The sequence below is a fragment of the Clinocottus analis genome, unplaced genomic scaffold (genome assembly GCF_023055335.1).
Source record: "Clinocottus analis isolate CAN_PGR_092001 unplaced genomic scaffold, fCliAna1.0.p SCAF_13, whole genome shotgun sequence".
NCBI lineage: Eukaryota > Metazoa > Chordata > Actinopteri > Perciformes > Cottidae > Clinocottus > Clinocottus analis.
Window position 1 is genome coordinate 8,708,755 of NW_027175854.1, and position 18,898 is coordinate 8,727,652.

Below are 18,898 nucleotides of genomic sequence, written 5' to 3' on the forward strand. Positions count from 1 at the left end.
CTGAGGCCTGTCACCACACTGCCGCTCTGACATTTAAAAAAAAAAAAGTCCATCAAAGTCTCCAAATGTTCTGTTTCGTCTGACCGAATGTTCAAACGGAAAACCAACAAATTTGGGACATTGGGTAACTTTTGTTGAAAAAAAAATAAATCTGTTCTTAAAATAGTGGTTAATTACTTTTCTGTCAATCAACTAATCATTTAAGCTCTATATCAACCTGGAATACTTCTTTGAATAAATTAACTGAAAGTTATTGCAAGTCAACATGCACACTTAAATTGAAACTCGTAACCTTTTGCAGTGACTATAATTGTTCTGTTTTATTTGACAAAAGAAGAGATATGCCTTCGTCTCTCTCTGTCTAGAAAATAGACATCTCGGACCAGAGAGGAAAGTTCCTTTAATAACTTTTTCTTTTTCTGTCACAGTGACAACAAACAACAAAGGAATAGTTATTCCAATATGCCACTTTCTTACTACTTTGGGCAATTCTCTGTCAAGCTGCCATTCCCCGTCTTCTTCACCATATGTGCTGTCAAGAAAATAATGCCTTTAAGGCCTTTGAAGAAATTAGAAAGTCACACACGCTGGTTGTTGGATACATTGTGCTGTGACTACGCTCGCATTCATTTGGGCATAAAGTCCTGCAAAGCCAACGATGGAGTGAAACAGCTCAGCCCTTTGACCGTCGTCCACCATTTAATCAGCTCTGAGAAGGATTCTCTGTGAGAGGAGGCCCGTTGGTGATGAAGAAATGATTGAATGAACGTTTCAAAAACTTCAGTAATGACCACAGGGGATATTTTGGAGGAATTAGTTTCTTCAGTTTCCTCTTGATAGTGAACTTTAAAACCGCCTTTCGTCTTCATTCTGAGGACTTTAGCAAAGACAATATGCTCTATTGAGTTCAACCAGCATACGGGTCGTCACATCCCAGGCGCTGGAAGTCAGTAACAGTGGCGGGCGCTGAGAGAAAAACATGCTGACGTCGTTGTGATGCAGGTTCATGGCTTTCACACTCACAATTTATTAACAGCATTTTACAACAATATTAAAATGTTTTACAGACTGAAAACTCGGTTTATCATAGTTTATAGAAACGCAATACCGTGCTGATGCCGTCAACCTTGTACCCGTTCACGTGAGACAGCCGCCGTTTGTCACTGTTAACAGAGACTTCAGTCCGCAGTGTATTTTACATTAAGCTTCATGATCAAAGAACGTTTTTGTCTCGTGTCTCCACTACTCTCCATATTTGCTCCCCCTCTCACGTTCTTCCTGTTTCTGTTTCATCTGGATTAAACTCTTTCCATCTGATGTACATCGATCTATCCTCGAGGTTTTGAAAGGCAGGACCAGTGTACCATAACAGACCTAAATTGGATACATTTTCAGGTATCCATTCTTAATTTTACTCACAGATGTGTGTTTGTCACGGTGACATGGCAACCGAAGGGGAGGGAGGACGGACGTCTCCTCCCGGGAGTCCTTCATCTCACGCCTGTTAGTGATCAGCCTGTCAACCAGCCAATTACAGAGACACCTATTAGAGGCCCACACAGGCACACACTCAGCGTAGCAGCATCTTAATGTGTTAGCAACTAGAAAGGCTTCTTATCAAAAAACGAGAGGACAGGATAGACAGGAGGTAGAAAAGGCTTTAATATCCTGACATATGACCTGCGCTTCTTCTCCCTTAATGTTATTTCCTTCATTTCACATGCATGATTTACTTAAAACTGCCTCTTGTGCTGTGTTAAGGAATGTGTTTTGGATGTGTTCACACCACGAATAGCCCCGTTTTTTTATGTGGCCCAATTTCCATCCCTTTTCTCTGTTTTTGTGCAGCTCAGTGTTCGTTGTAATGAATGCAAGCCAGTAGAGCTTCCTGTGCAGACACATTTGTACTTGGGCTCAGTTTAAGGAGAAACAAAGATCTTAATAAAGCACATTTTACAGATTGCAGCGAGGCTTTTCACACTTTTTTGTTGCTTTGAGGGATCCTCCAGTCCAGTAGATGCTAATGTGGTGTAAATCACACGTTTCATCTCAATGCAATTTTATATCAGATCTGTGTGTGTGTGTGTGTGTGTGTGTGTGTGTGTGTGTGTGTGTGTGTGTGTGTGTGTGTGTGTGTGTGTGTGTGTGTGTGTGTAGCCGCTCAGGTAGACAAGAAATGGCTGAGGCACACAAATGCCAAACCGAAGGTCATGGTATTTATTTTTCTGCGGGCTGGTCATTAAAATGGGTCAGTAACATACCTTTAGAATATATAATATCTCCAAGGAGTTAATTATTCTATATAACCCTCTGTGTTGACATCAGCATTACGGTATCTGGTGCTTCCGCAATTGTTAATGCCCCGGGCAAGATTACTAGAATATGTGCTCTGTAAACAATGTCCTTCAGGGTATTTTGAAAACGCACTGGAATTAATATTCAGCCAATTTTGAATTTGGGAATCCTACTACCTCAAAGTCTAAAACTATCACAAAGTCTATAACCTTTTTGTAATATGTCTAAAACAATAGTAAAAAGTAAAGACTATAATAAAAGTAAAGAAAAGATGTAAGTTTCAGGAATGATCATTTATTTATTCATGCCTTGCTGTCAGATATTCCACATGTGCGCTGGCAAACGGCAGCGGCACTGTTCACATTTGGATGATGAGCCTCTGCTGTCTCCAGAGACCAGGGTTCAATTCTCAGGTTAGACACATCCTCTCCTAAAGGGACTTCACAGTGTGCGCGGCACGGTGATCCACAGTGTTTGATCACCTTAAACTGTGTGTACACAAGGATCCCTCCCCTGGTCATGGACATTAAATGTCACTGTTAACAACGTCCTCAGGTCTAATGCTGCAGCACCAAAGCCTGGTGTAGCATGCACCCTCATCAAACACAGGGAAGTGTTTTGTCTCAGGGGAGGAAGAAGAGAAGTTGGAGCTTTGACTGAAAACACTCCTCTGTGGAAACTACACCTCTAGTTGATTTTTCTTTTCTTTTCAACTTCATACAAATCCGTATTTGCTACTGTAATGTTGTTTCCATGTACCGTGACACCCCCTGAACTCTTCTCACTGAGCTTGAGGAGTGGGAGGACTGCCTCTGTTCGATGCTTCAGATCCTGCAGATCCTGCAGTCACGTACCCGAACAGGACGTGCGTGAGAATGTAAGCGGCTGTTAAACTTATCTTTGACCGTCGTAAAAACATTTCATTCCAAGCGTTGCCTTTTACACGTGAACATGTAGCCATGTGCTGTCACCATGATGTTTGTGAAACAACAGGGATAAAGGAGTTAGCTGGCAGGCGTCGTTGGCATCTGCACCACCCTAACGTAGCTTAGTTTTACTGGTTTGTGTTCTTGTTATTGCTATGTGGCCTAGGGTGGAGTTTGATGATGTAGTGTTGATAGCGAGTGCATTGGCATCATGGGTTGATGCCCACTAAAGGGGAGTCCTTAGAAGAGATTTAAAAGGCACTGAACTTGCCTCGTCTTAGATTACCAGGAAGGGAGTTTCACTGCTTAATATCTCCCAGTCAGCTGTACATCTGCCTTTTTCTCTTCTTTCTGGGGTTATTTCAATGTTCCTATTATCTTTTCTGTCTGATACGCCTTGAAGGGGGCCTTTTGACCGTTGCTTTATTGGACTTGTTATTAAGTGGTTGCTATCTTTACGGAGCCAAATCTTGTTTGCTGATAAGTTCAGACTCGTGGTGTGCACTCTCCTTGGTACTGAAGTGGTGTAGTTGCTGTTTTGCAGAGTTCTACGATGTGGGCTATTGTTTAAATGGCCTCTTGGTTCTCTCTGGTAAAAGAGTAATAAAGGCCAGTAACGCCTGGCTCGAGGTGGCAATCCTGATGTGGGTGTTTAATACATATTCTGCCCACTCGGCTAAACTGTGGCTGCTGCAGACTGCAGCGGCACCTGTGACTGGCATACAAATCTCTTCTCTACTGTCTGGAGAGACTGTTTACAGAACGTGTTTGACCGCCACTACGATATACCACTGATATCATATGAGAGAAATATAAACTGGGAACCAGTGGTCTGATCTTATATCGTTTAGTTTCTAGACTGCATTAATGAACAGTATTATTAATGGTATGATTAAGTGAGGACGAGGCCCACTAACTAAACTGTACCACCTCCCACCATTCGCCGTGTCCCGCCCCTCTTTTAACGCGTCAGATGCTGCAGTTTGGTCAGTGCTCGGCTTCAGGCTATGATGCTCGAGGTATCCTTTGAGCGATAGTTTTGGATGTCTTGGTGTGTCAGTTTGGTCACCTTAAATTAGTTTTGAGGAGTGATTGTGCTGGGTTAATCTTAGGAAAAGATGGTTTAGCTTAAAATAAGTATGTGTGTTTTGTAAAATATGGATGTTCTTTTAACCACGAGTATAGGGTCAAATAAGTCAACGTTGACCTGGGTTTACACTCTGTTCTGGACGTGTCAGGGATGGTCCTTATCTGTAGAGTGTCTTTTAAAAATATATATAGGTATATATATAGGTACGTATAGGTATTCACAGGAAGTTTTGGTTTAGAGAACAAAAGCATAAGTTAGGTTTAGACTTTTGTGGCGAATGTCTGACGTGATAAGATGTCAATGTTTACTTTCAGTCCTCGACCCATCCACCTTCACTCCCACCTGCCCTGTGTGGCCCCCGGTGTGTTTACATTGAAGTCAGTCGCGTCACAATAAAGGGCGTCTCCCATTGTCCGTGTCAGATGGCGAGGAGCGCTGACCAAGCAGCTATATATGAGATCATTCATAATTCCATGACAGTATTTGATATTATCACCACGCTCAAGGCGAACCAGGACTAAACACTATAATTACCAGACCTTAAGTATAGATCATCTTTTTTTAATTCTAACTTTAACTTTGTTTCCACCAATCGCAAAAAAACAACCCTGCAGCTGACTTTAAATTTGAATTTAACTGCACTTTATGAGATAACTCACAGGGATCTGTTGTGCATCCTAAATAGGGCCGTGAACATCTTTAGGCTCATGCAAGCTAAAGACCTCTCTAATTGCCAGTGCTCAGCAGGAGAAGATGCTACCTCATCACTGTCCACGACGCTGGAGCTCACGCTTCAGGTCCTTCCCCGGCAGCAGACTGTCTGTCTGTTTTTTATTCCCATCTGGATAGTATGACGATGATGGATGGCTTGTATCGCTCCCAGCATTCTATAATCATCACACCACCAAGATGTCACTTCCTCACCCTTCAGTTTTGGAGAAAAGGAAAGCGTTGCTGTATAAATGTTAGCACACCGCTTTGCAATCCCGCCGCCGTTTTAAAAAAAAAAAAAACATTTTTACGAGAAGCCTTGTGACAACCTTTGCTGTGGTGAAACCAGAGAGTAACATGGATGTGGCTTCTGCAGTGTGAAGGGACGTCAATAAAAAAATTGTATTGCAAAAAATGACAACAACATCCACATGCAAATGTGGGTGAATGCCTTTTGAATATATGTATGAATATATATTTTGTTGACTCTGGGAAAGACTTTGTCTAGTCACTGAAAACTCGCCGTATTGCGCCTCAGCCCACTCGCTGCAATCTGACGGAAGAGAAAGGTCAGTCCTGCCCACTGCCCTTCTGTTGACATCTGCCCGGTTCTGTTGAATTTAATTAAAGCGTAAGCGAAAAGGTCATGCCTACTGTGATGTCAACACATGAAGGTATAGTCAGAGAGGCAACTGGATACTATTTCAAATCTGGTTAGATGTATTTCACCGTGTCTTTTTCAGCGAGCGTTTGGTAAACTCATAATTAAGGAGATTTAGCTGAAGCCTGCAAGTTAGAATAAATGTGTTCAGCACACTGTAAACGGTAAACACCTCAACCTATACTATTGGCTTAAATAAGGACTTACAAACATAAATCATCAGTGTTCAAAATTATAATTGCATTTACACCTAAACAATCAAGCTTTTCATGTGTTTTAAGTTTGAAATATTTAGTTACCACTTTCAGAACATTTAATCAATAGTACAGTCGTGTAACTCAAAAATGAATGGACAAAATTATTTGGGGTTCTTACTTCTTGTGAACAGGAATGCCTCGGAGAAATGTCCTTTAGTTGGCAGAAACGCCCTCTTTGACATGATTAGAATATGGCGGTCGAAGGTCACTGTTACCTCATTAAGTTAATAATTCATATGCTAAATATAACAATTTCACACAAACGTTAAGCAAGAAACAATTATGAAGTGAACATTTTGGACAGACATGGATGTAAACTGCAACACGATGGATTGTCTTTCTATACACACCTGAGAGAAGTCACATGGTCTTCTGATCAAACTTAAAACAGAAAACCATGATGGAGATGGCCTTTAGCTTTTCTACGCTGTGGGTCATGTGAAATAAAAAATAAAACAAATCACATATGAAACATCAAACTCAGTTTGATCAAAAGTGAAATTCAGTAACAAACTGAAAACACCAAATGGATGCAAAACAATAAAGTTAGAGATTTGACTTGAGGACGGAGAACAATTATATTTGCCTCAACTCAAAGCTAACATTTAAGAAATCATTTAAAAAAAGTAAAAGTTTTATTGGAAATTTTTTTTGTCTTGCATTTAGACTTTTCTCAACGTTTTCTTTTTTTGCAGTGCATATCTAACTGAATATAGAGTGTGCCAAACACGTAGATGGATTCATGCCAAGTATTTTCAATTTGCACAGAGGTGATTTTCCATCCTCTCTGATGATAAAGCAATCCTGCTGAAAGAGCACAAAACAAATCAGGACAAAAAAAGGCACTTGGCGAGCAACTGTGTGTGTGTGTGTGTGTGTGTGTGTGTGTGTGTGTGTGTGTGTGTGTGTGTGTGTGTGTGTGTGTGTGTGTGTGTGAGTATCTAACCAGGAAACAAAACTTCAGCCAGCTAGACAATAAAGGAACATAATGCATTTCAAAAGTGTTTTAGTAGCTGACGATGGAAATTCAGTCCCAGTGTGACCTGAACATCTCAACATTTCTCCTGAATGTCAGACTTTAGTAAAAAATACTGACCCTCATTGTGCCGCCAAGTACAGTGAGGCGCCAAGCCTCTGCACCCCCCCAGTCAGTCAGGACCTGTCGCTCCCAGTCTAAAAATTCTATTTGTCTTTTTCAAAATGTATACTTTGTCACCTTGATAATTGCAATTCGATGCACAAATGCAACTATCATTAGCGCAATATCTTTAATGAATTGGACCTTGAGGCGAAGCACATAGCGGTTACAATTGATGCGTAATCCACTGTGCTGTCCGTCAGTTTAAGGCACTGAAATGGTCTAGTGAACTTTCAGTTCATAGAAAAAGATAAAAGAGGATGAACTAGAATCTAAAATAGAAACTTCTTGGGCTGCCAGGGTAACTCTTCCATGATAGGTTTGAAATTGACCTGGATCCCTTTGTTACTTTGGTACATTTCCTCTCCCCCATCTTTTCCGCCGCTTATTACTGTGAGTGGTCTAATAAAGCAGAAGTACCATAAAAGTAATATTTAAAAGAGCATTTGGTCATGAATAGTATTGAGTGTCTGCAACATGATGATTTCCGCTAGAATCTGGAACTGAGGCGTTCACTCTTTTCAATGAGGAAAAGTACTCCCACTTCAAATAAAAAGTGAGAGTGGGTAATCCAATCTCATTTCAGGGATAAAATTAAAAGTATCACAACGATAAACAACTAGCACGCATTCAATGCAACTCTACTAGGTGACATGGTTTGCCACCATACTCTCCCGAGTATTACAAATGTAATAGTTTTCATCTTTCAGTTTAATGAACAGTCATTTTCACTTTATGGTCCTCTCATCTAGGCACTTACAATCGTTTTATTACTAACAGATTGACCAATTTCTCTGACGCTCTTTAAAGTTGAATAACTGGGTTTTTTGGCCTTGGTGGCGACAACAACATAGCGTTAATTCCCTGTTAAGTTGATATGATAAACCTGTTGGCAAACAGTTGCTTATTTGCACATCCAGCAGGTTTAAAGCAACATTGTCCTCCTTTTTAACTTGTGTTTCTGGTCATCTGATTTCTCTTAGAGCTCTGTGTTTGGTCTCCACCAACTCCTGTGGGAACTATCCATCTATTAGCTCCGTTGTTAATTGTTCACTAACTTCTTGCTTACTTTGTCTGCTGTTTGGTGCTGAGCAGGTAGTGTGCAGTGGGTTTATGCTGAAAACAGCTGCCGCTGGAAACAGCACTGTGAGAGATGGTGGCCGAACCAATGAGCTGACATTCACTACAAAGAGCTTTTTGGTGATCATTCTGCGACTACCCGCGCTACTGAATGACGTGAAGTGTAAACTAGAAATACAGTTTAGGCTTTTTTGTTGTCGCAGAGTCAACAGATGAAATTACACAATCTGTGCTGTGAACGTGCCCTGTTCTTTTTTTTGTCTGAGTCTGTGATAACAGGTATCAAAGGTGTTTCATCTCTTCCCGCATGGAAAAAGGCAAGCGGTTCCTCAGAGCTGCTCTCGCTCCTGTTATTTTACGTGAATATTTACTCCAACTCCACCCCACAATGTTTTACTGCAATTTCCGATAACGGTTGCGCACAACGCCACTGCAGATACATCGCGGTGTCAGTTTTCTTTATCAATGGTTGGTTTAAAATGCAGCAATACCTCGGAGCAGTGACCTTTGCATGTTCCACATCTCACTGCTGTGGGCTCTGATGGCAGAATAATGTTGCGACTGATAAAGGGATTATACCTGCATCATTTACAATTACAGTAAATTAAGTCGAAGAGGAAACAAAACGCAAAAACGTGTCAACTGCATTTTATTGAAAAGAAAAAAAACAGGATTTACTGAAAATCATTCGTGAAATAGCTGCTGATAAGGACAACTTAGTTTACTGTAACACAGCCAATGTAGAAGAGAAGGGATTTATTGTACCTGGAGGGGAATTCTTCTTAACTCTGTGCAGCTGCTGTTGAAGAAAACATCAAAACAGGATTTAACACTGGAGACCGAAATATTAAAATCCAGGAGAATAAACATCAGTATCAGTGAAAAATAGGCAGACCGTGTTTAAACCTGGGGTGTTCATACCGTGAGTGATGGTTTTCATGTCAGTTTAAATGAGGGTTAACAAAATTACGGGTAAACATTATGTCGATAACACAATTGTTGTGGACTTCTGATGTGAGAAACTTTTAAATCCAAATACCTAATGTGTTGTATACAAATATTCATAATGACTGAGCTTTGAATAGTTGTGTGCAATCATTACGTTCCTGCAAAAGCTTTGATATGACATCATCTTAACTTAAACTTTTCCAAAATCAGGTGTCTCATTATGAAATTATATACAATAATAATGTAACATCATGCGGGTATTGTAAGTTTATTTAATTGTATTTAGCATGTTCAGGCCCATGATCAGGTCCTTCAGGTCCAGTAGAAATATATTATGTAAAAAAGTCGAGCTGAGAACATGTGGGAACATGTTCATGCGTATTATGTATATGAGTGTTGCATAATCAGCCCACAGGAAGAAATGGAGCCGCACATAATGACACCCATGCTCTGTAAGCTTTCATGGCTATATATGTATACATATATATGTATATGTATGTGGCAGTAACCTTGCAGCTTGTTAGAGAATAAAAAATCAATAAAACAGAAAACAGCACTGATGAGGACCAAACCTTGGCTATTTGTGCTCCAAGGACAGCTGTTAGCTACCAGCAGACATTAGCTAAAAATAATGTAAAACAGCACAACAGTGATCATCTTGCAATGTCCTTGTGTTTGCATCCTTGAGAAACAAACAATGTCTGAACTATTACTCACTGCACAAGTCGATCCCCTCAGTGCTCGCGTACAACAGCAGTGCTGCGAAAGTAGATCCAGGTACAAGTACAATAGAGGCCGTGCTTCCATGTGTCTGCTCTGTGAAGTGGAAAAGGGCTCCACGTTAGACTATTTCTGGCTGCACAGCTGGAAAGCACTTTCAAGGCAAAGGATGCCATTTATTTTCTACTTATTATAGATATGGGACTGCTCTCACACCGGTAGAAAAGCCCTGCTGTGCTGGAAGAAAAGAGAAGGCAGTTCCCTGTTTCCGTTAATAAACATGAGGTTCAGGCACAAATGCACCAACTGTGGACCACACAGACAACTGAAAAGGGTGATTGCTACCCAGAGGCCTGTTGATCAAAGGCTGGCCTGTTGACAGGCCCCTGGGCTTCTGCATTTTCCTAAATCTCAAGAGAACACTAAGGAGTAAATAACAACTGCTGCCCTTCACATAAAAACACTGCCGGTTCGCCCACTCTCCGCTTGTGTTTGTTTTTTTTTTCCTCTCCTTTTTTCTCGGTTTTGCCTTTTTAAGCATTTTGTTCTTAATTGTTGCACTTATCAAAAAGTATTGTTACCCTAGCGTGGAACCTCTTTGTCGTGGGATTTTGTTCCCTCACAAAAAAAAAACGACAGAAAAGTACGAAAAATTAGAAGCAAGAAAAAGAGGGCCCCATTAAAAGAATGAAGGTCATTTATTGAATTGAATGAAAGTCATTTATCTTTTTTGTTAAAACTTCACACACTGTGTGTGATTTTGCAACCTTAACTCATATGAACATGTTCCATACAACTATGAACCTGAACATCAGCATGATATCTGTTCAGGATGTTCTAAAAGTTAGCAGCAAACACTCACAGTGAGGACGAGGATTGTGCATTTATTATCAACCCTTAATGGGGGAAAAAAGACAAACATTACCAGTAAACTTATTATCGACACATTGAATATAAAAGTTGTATTGTAATGTTGATGCAAATATGGATTTTGAGTTTTCTACAAGGCATTGTGTTCCTTGATATTCTCTCAACTCACACACACACACACACACACACACACACACACACACACACACACACACACACACACACACACACACCTCCAGAGTGATATGAATACACACTCGGATGTTCTATCACATTACGAGTCGGGCTAAGAGAGCGGGAATGAATACAGCCCATCTGTTTCCCAGTGATGTGGCCCCTGCAGGGCTCTCTTCACGTTATCAATCGCCCCACTGAGCCAAACGCTAGTAATTGTATCATATCTGTTGGCACAGACTACAAAGTCACAGCAACTGCTCCGTCATACTAAGTGGAACAGAGACAAATGGAAAAGGCCCTGTGGATTTTGAAGAGTTGCACTTTATAAACGCAAACTGCCCATTTTCTCTGGAAGCGACTGCCGGTGACTCTGCTCGCATGGTTATGTTTGCCAACTGAACAGCAATATGCGTCGACACATGCATCTCACTGTAACACGGCTGGAGCAAACACTTACTTCTGTCCACATCCTTCCTCTGAGGCAGTATTTTGTTATTGTCGGACGTTGCACTGTGGCGACACGTTTTTATGTTCACCTCGGAGGAAGCGCTTACTTAAACCATTCGCTCGAGCGTCCCAATGGAATCAAAACACAAAGCAGTTCAAGTGCTTTCTCTTTCCAGCCTCATTCCCTGCAATACACCTACAATCTACCTTCTCAATATATGTTCTGTATTGAATTATTCTTAAATCAAACGAACACATTGGGGAGGATCATAACACAATGTTGGAGCAAATATAATAGCATGAAATATATAAGGTGCAGTGCATGTTCATTGTTTGCCGTTTCTACAAACTATTAAGGTTCATGGCTGGAAGGGAATCGTTGTGTTTATCAATGCATTGACTTAAAGTGCTTTTTAATAGCTATTTTTAAAGGATGCTCATTTTAAATATGTTTAAGGGCTGTGCATGTACACCCATTTGAAAACCACTGGACTACAGAACTCTTTGTCATGCAAGTACACATGGGAAACGTCGTTCACACTTGGTTCCCAAGCTCCATAAAGTGTGCATAGAGTAGAGAGCAAGCATCCGTGTAAAACTTCCTCACTTATAGCTGATTTAGATAATTGATTGTCACAGCCTGAATTAACCTCGACAGATGTTCCCAGACAGCTCGTGCATGCGGTTGCTATCACTCCACTGTGTTGGGACTCGCTCTCACAGATGGAAGCCGCGGAACGCTCCCTGTAGTTCGTCACAACGGAGCAGCGAGTGTGACTGAACCGAGCTTTCAGGCAGCACTGAGCTCACCGTTCAGCAGATCTTTGTCTTACGAGACTCGCCTTTTTTCAACAGAGGATGTTGTTGACCGCTGGTTTTACTAAGGGGGAGGGAGACAGGAAACTTATGAGATTAACAGGTTATTGTCTATTTGGTTCAGTAAATCATCTCGAGCCTCAGGCGCTGTCAGAAAGCAGCTCACAGATCTTCCTCAAATCTGTAATTTATTGAGTGTATGACTCTAGACATTCATTTTCTTATAATCTATTCTACTGATGCTCCATCCCTTTTGTACATGTTGCTGCTTTTCCAACTGAATAAATCAAAATGATATCCAGTGTAAAATGGTTCTGTTTTCTTGGGATTTTTTTCATTTTTTTTTTTCAAGCCGGTATAAGGAAAGCAACAAGATGATGTTCCGACTGACTTTGCCCCAGCTTGAAATGATCAAATAAATAAAGAAATCCATTGAAGTGTTTAACAGGATTACAAGTCAAATTTGGTAATCATCATACTTATTTGTGATTTTATGAGTTGAGGTCTAAACTACTGAAACCCTCCTCAGGAAGTTGGTGGATGATCCTGTAATGTTTTAGTCATGCTTATGAAACCCAAGTTATTCAAAACCCAGATTTCATTCACAGTCATGAGCTTTTTGGAACATGTTAGGAGCTGAACCTGAGCTGTCAGAGCTGAAGGGCAAGACTTCCTCTGCACTATTTGAGTGTGAAACCACAAGACTCTGCCTCTGTTCAAATTTGTGATGAGAACAAAGTATTTCTCTTCGTCGTTGTGCTTATTTCAGAAAGACCTTTAGGAGGGCAGCTTGACAAGTCTTCGTGAACAATTCAAAGAGCAGGGATATATGAACTAGAGGCGGTATAGCTTAGTGTGTGCAAGTCCTTTAAAAATAGCAGAATTTAGTGAATTTAAAAGCCTTGAACATTCTTGAGTATTGTCTGCATCATGGCATGCGCTGACCTCCGTGCGAGGCATTCAAAATCATGCACACTATCTTCAAATATGGAAATATTAACAACTGCTTTCCTTTTCTAATTTCCTTTTAATAATAACATTGGCCTTCCTTCGAGAAAAGTTATCTTCTGCTGGAAGGATTATTTGATTAATAAATTAGTTGATCCGCAGGAAGTCATTTATCAACTATTCTGGCAATCAGAGTTTTAATGAGGACATGTTTTACTTTACACATAGAGTATTGTATCAAAAAATCCCATTGACGACACTTATGTGAAGGGTAAAAGGTAAGAAATCCTTTCATAATAAAATGAGTATACAGCAATGCAGGGGCTCTATGTGGTTGTATCCAGGCTTTGAGCCACATGCTAATGTTTACCATGTTCACCACTTTTGTTTATGCTAACATTTGTTCATTGTCATCGACCACACTGATGTGAATATCTGCCGGTATTTTGGCGTAAACCACAGTTTTGGCAGTCCACCCAAAAGATGTTGTGATCCGTGAGCTGTAAAGACATTTGCCTCTGAATCATAGATGTCAACCTCATGTTGTGTCAAAGCGTCAATCCATCCAGTAATTGAGGTTGGAGCATTTCACAGCGGTGGACTCATCGACCATGAACCAATGCCAAAAATACACCCATTCACATACACACTGGTCTTTGTGAGGGTGTTTTGACACACCAATAAGAGGCCTGTCTGGCACACACTTGTATAAAGGTGAACCCACAGACTTGCTCACTAAGAGTCTTAACTGAGCAGTGGCGGGCCGTGGATTTTCTACTTGCGCTTTCAGTGCTGTCTGAGTCATAGTCTCTTGGTCTCATTAAACATTTGATGTTTCAGAGCAGACGTCATTCAAAACAATCTGCTTTAAAAGAAGCTCAGCAGAGTCGTGGCTCTTATGATGAACGAGGCGTCCTCCTGCCAGCATGTGCTCTTTGTTCAAACTCGCGAGCACACGCCAGAGAAAGAGTTCCCGCCGGTCTTGCTACACTAGGACCGACTTTATCCTGCTGATCTGTGCTCCGGGCCACTGTGGTGCAGTTTAACGCATCAGTGTTCGGTGGAGAGATTATTGGATGCAGTCTGGACGTGCGCTGGCTCATTAGTATGCTCAGGACGGATCAGTCAGTCAGGCTTGGGCACTCAGATTTCACTCGCCGCGTCTCGCTGCACTGCTGCGAGAGTTGCGTCATGAAGAAGTTCTTCCTGCTCCGCAGATCAAGTTGTGCAGAGTCAGCAGCGGTTTTCCAAAGACTTTTATCAATATAGAAACATAAAGCGTTGGCATCCCTTATGTTCACAAGTGATGCCAACAAAGGGATTTTGTGATTCATTGTAGTAATTCACAGACAGAGAGAGAGAGAGAGAGAGAGAGAGTGAGATAGAGAGAAGGAGAGAGAGAGAGAACCCAGTCTAAACAGCTTTTAAGTGACTATTGCGGAAAAAAAATAGGTAAAGTAAATAAAATACATATAAACCCAAATCTAAAATGTCTTAATATTTTTTTTTCCCACAACTATTTGGCGACCCACGGAAATGACCAAGCGGCAACCACTGCTTTAAAAGACCACAGTGAGGCTTTATGGTAACATAATATATCATATTGTTTGTTAGTTTTTAAATATTTTCTGTGTACATGAGCAAAATGTGAATACTTACGGGACTTTAGTGGCTGAAGTAGAATAATCGTCTGATACTTTCTCAAGAAACACACGTTAATGGTCATTTTACACATTGTGCAAAAACTAAAATTGGAATTCATTGAATTGAATGTTTTTGCCAGCCTCTTTCGAAGGACTCATGATTGGTTTTGCTGGTTTTGCTGCCTAAAACTCTCATACTTGCTATCATGATTTTGGTTGAAGGTCAGTCATGGCATTGTGTTGCAACAGTATTTCTAGTAAAAAATAAATAGTCGATAGTCAATTGATTAGCAGTGATAGCAGCTCTGTTTCTACTTATTGTAAAGACTTAACCTTTGAAAAGTGTGAAGCTGATGCGTGGTCCTATTAATTTGTTTCCACCCGTCATGAGCGCTAAGTGTTTCACTAAAGTTATGAGGATAAAATGTCATAGAAAACAGAGGACTACACTATCTATTATTGTCTGCTATCCAGAGTGTGTTTGTCAGGTTGAAAAATGTGTTGACCTTTTTTTAATAAGCCTGATCAGAACAATATCAACTTCCTCTCTCATTACTTTACTCTGCTATAATAAGGTTCAATAAGGTTCAACAGAACAATCGCGACTTGTGAACTTAGTCTGCTTTGTTCAGATGGGACAGGAGACAAAAAGCAGCGCGATCAGTGTTTTAGGGTTAAAGAGCGATCCCTCGTTGGTGCGGCCGATGGTGGAGCAGAATCCCAGATGATGGATGACTGCAGTGGAGTCGGTTTGGGGCGAGGACCGAGGAGAAGAACATCTAATTAGAAGCGAGAGGTTGGGGGAAGGAGCGAGTGTGAGGACATTGCAGAAGGTGAGGTATGGAGGGGAAGACGAAGGAAGACAGGAGGCGTTCGAAGGCGTGGAAGAAGGAAATTAAACAGGAAAAATAATCATGTATAATGGAAGGTACTGTAGTCTGCTAACGTAATGAAATAAATCAATAAACGACGAAGTTGAAAAGTAATGGAGCTAATGGGTCTAATTAAACTAAGGATAATGTGTCGTCTGGACTTTGGCTCACACCAGGTGCCCGGCCCTTTTTATTTTGGAAGAAGCCCCAGCTCATCAAGTCAAACTCCTAACAAGTTATGTGCAGTAAGAGGACAAAGGTAGAAGCAGTCTAACACAGTGGATCTCTATTCTCTCCGCTGGTCTCCTCCTTCTGCCAAGGAAGGACAGCCGAGGAATTAGAGGCAAAGCTCCGAGTCTTGTTTTGTTTTTTTTCCAGAAAGAAACATGTCCTGGATTATTCAGCAGCTCTAAATGCAGATGTGGTCGAGATGTAATCACCAAAGACACACTCAAAGCCGGTTAGAGAGACATGTTCATGTGTGTTTAATATTGTGTGAACGGACGCCCTCGACTGCGATGAAGAAGCATTCAATCTCTTTTGTAATAAAACAGTCCTTGGGATCATTCAGCACTGATTGGGTGAGCCGTGTGTCAAAAGATTGATTGATTGCTTTATTTTCATGCACGCACTGTGCCCAACCCTCACATGTTTAGAAGACACCAAGATACAGCTGCAGAGGTCCATCATGTCTACATTACAAAATTCTGGTTATTTTATTTACGCCATTGTTCATCGCAAAAAGGCAAGAGGGCATTTTAATGAAGCGAGTTGCTTCATGTTAAACTTTTTAGGACAACAATCACCTTACAACTTAATTCAGCCCAGACATCTTTTAGAAAATCCGCCCTAATGCGTGATGTGGTCTTTCCTTTGGCTTTACTGTATCAAGCACAGGCGGTGGTCTCAGTTTTCTGCCTCCACAGAGAGACTGGCTTCCCTCTAACGAGACGACTTCAGAGGCTGCACCAGAAAGCAGGTTTACTGTGTTATTTGAAAGACTTCGCTGAAAACCCCCAGATCAGTCAACTTCAGTGTGGGTTTTACTCTGCAAAGAATAGACACGTGTCAGATAAACTGACAAAGCCGCCTTGTGCTTGTCTAGCTTTAGGGCTACGTTCAAGGTAAATTAAAGATCTTGTCAAACTAAAACCATAGTTTGCTGGGAATGCTTTGATTCCCAGTGGAAACATTTAAGAGTTTGAAGGAAGATTTTCAAAGGAACTGCACAAAGACAAACTGTTACTTCTACTTGCTAACTGTTTAATATTAATTAGAAAATGTAAGCTCGTTGATTTTCTAAAATGTTCAAGAATAAAAATGTCATAAGTACTTTTTAAGGTCTTTTAAATAGGACTTAAAGGATAAAAAAAGAAAAAGTTTAAAGAGAGACTAAAACTGCCACTACGCTACACACTGGTGGAGCAGATAATTGAGAGAAAAGTGAGAAAACAACATCGAGTGCATTCAGTTCTGCTGTCACTCAAGATAAATCTGAAAGATATTCTGATTATGAACTGCAGTTCATTTAAACCAGATCTGGATATGCCGTAATAATTAAAATGTTATCTATTGTGACGGGGTGTTAGGGGAAGGGGGGATGAAAGGGAAACAACAACAATCTAAGGTCTTCCTGGCCGTTTGGTGTTGGTGTGCTTGCCAGTACATTCCTTCTTTTTAGGAATTAGGAAGAAAGGTCAATCCTAATGTTTCTGTTATCTGCTTTATAGGTTTGCTTAGTTTTGTCAGTCCAGCAGTGGCCTCCTTCACTTGACACCGTTTAGTCCTGAGTGGGCTGAGTGCACCAAGCACATGTAAATTAAACACTTTGAATCAGACCTCTTAAGAAAAAGAAACATACACTTTCATTAATCCTCTTGGGGAAATTCTTCTCTGCGTTTGACCCATCCTTGATTAAGGAGCAGTGGGCTGCCCTGTGAGGCGCCCGGGGAGCAACGAGGGGTTAAGTGTCGTGCTCAGAGACACTTCGACGTGTGAACTGTGGGGGGACTGGGGATCAAATTGGTGACCTTGTGGTAACGGGACGACCACACATCCCCCTGAGCTACAGCCGCCCAAATCATTTGTCATGAAATAACGAGGAAAAAGGCCACACCTGACCATGAAACCGTCACACAAGTGTCTAATTACTTTTGAGCCTCTGAAAGTAAGGGAAGCTTTGTAAAAATGTCTGTAACTCCTAAATGGTCAATGTGATATTTTTGTTGTATCCATTGGATTAAAGATGAATGTCTACACTTTAACTACATATTGACTGTTAAATCCGTTGGAGTCGTGTAAACAGGCAAAATTAGAAAAATTGCAGTCTAGAAATGTGTGCCCCTGACTGTATTTGGAAACGGCATGGTAAGTCTGACCAACAGACACACACACACACACACACACACACACACACACACACACACACACACACACACACACACACAGAACTGAGAGAGAGCTGCTAAAGATCAGGAAGCATTGGATAAACAAGGTGCCAAAGGACGAGATAAAAAGGCTTCACTCGTCTTAGTAGCTTTGTGGATCACTGGTCTGGAGCAGCCACTTCATCCCTCTATCTCCCATCTGCGTGTCCGCCACCGTTCAGCCCCGAGTCGTCTCACCCACACTGTTCATCGCACGGCTTTGATAATGTCAGATGAATCTTTGACAATAGTCCTGATCAAACACTGGAGCAGGACGAGTCAAAGGAAATCGCCTCTTTTGTCATCCATCATTGCTCTGCAGCAGTGTCTCAAAATCATATCAGCATCGCAATTCACCCGTCAAAAGACACACTGGGATTCATGCAATACTAAGATTGATGATTAAATAAAGACAGTGGGACTTTCTCTTATGTTTCAGTCTATATTAGAAAACGTTAACGTACCTTATATATCCATCTGAGGGATGGAGTTTGCCACGACACTAAAATGCACTCGTTTAGCAGCAGGAGATCACAAAGTCACCTTGACATAGCGGGAAGAAAAAAAGAGCTGAGTAAGGAGCCAGTGTATATATACATATATATATTTTTGTGGGGGGGGGGGGTCAGGGGGTAACGATTAGTGTAAGCAGAAGAGGACGGGATATAATTCATCACTTACCACATGCCAAGTGATGCAATTTAATTTGCATTTAAATATGTCTACAAATGGAGAGAATTGTCTTCTTTTAAGGGTTATTTGTAAGGCAGCACAGGGGGAGAGAGAGGGAATGATTGTAAGTGGTTGTGTAGTTTTTTGGTTCAATCTTTTTACTGCCAGTTTGTTAGTTTATTAGTGCAGTTATTGCACATT

General features: G+C 41.0%; 1 protein-coding gene across 4 annotated transcripts in view; it reads left to right on the forward strand.

Moving 5' to 3' along the window:
* whrna (whirlin a) overlaps positions 1-18,898 on the forward strand; it is a 115,807-nt gene that overhangs the window by 57,136 nt on the left and 39,773 nt on the right. The gene's annotated exons all lie outside the window — the stretch shown is intronic.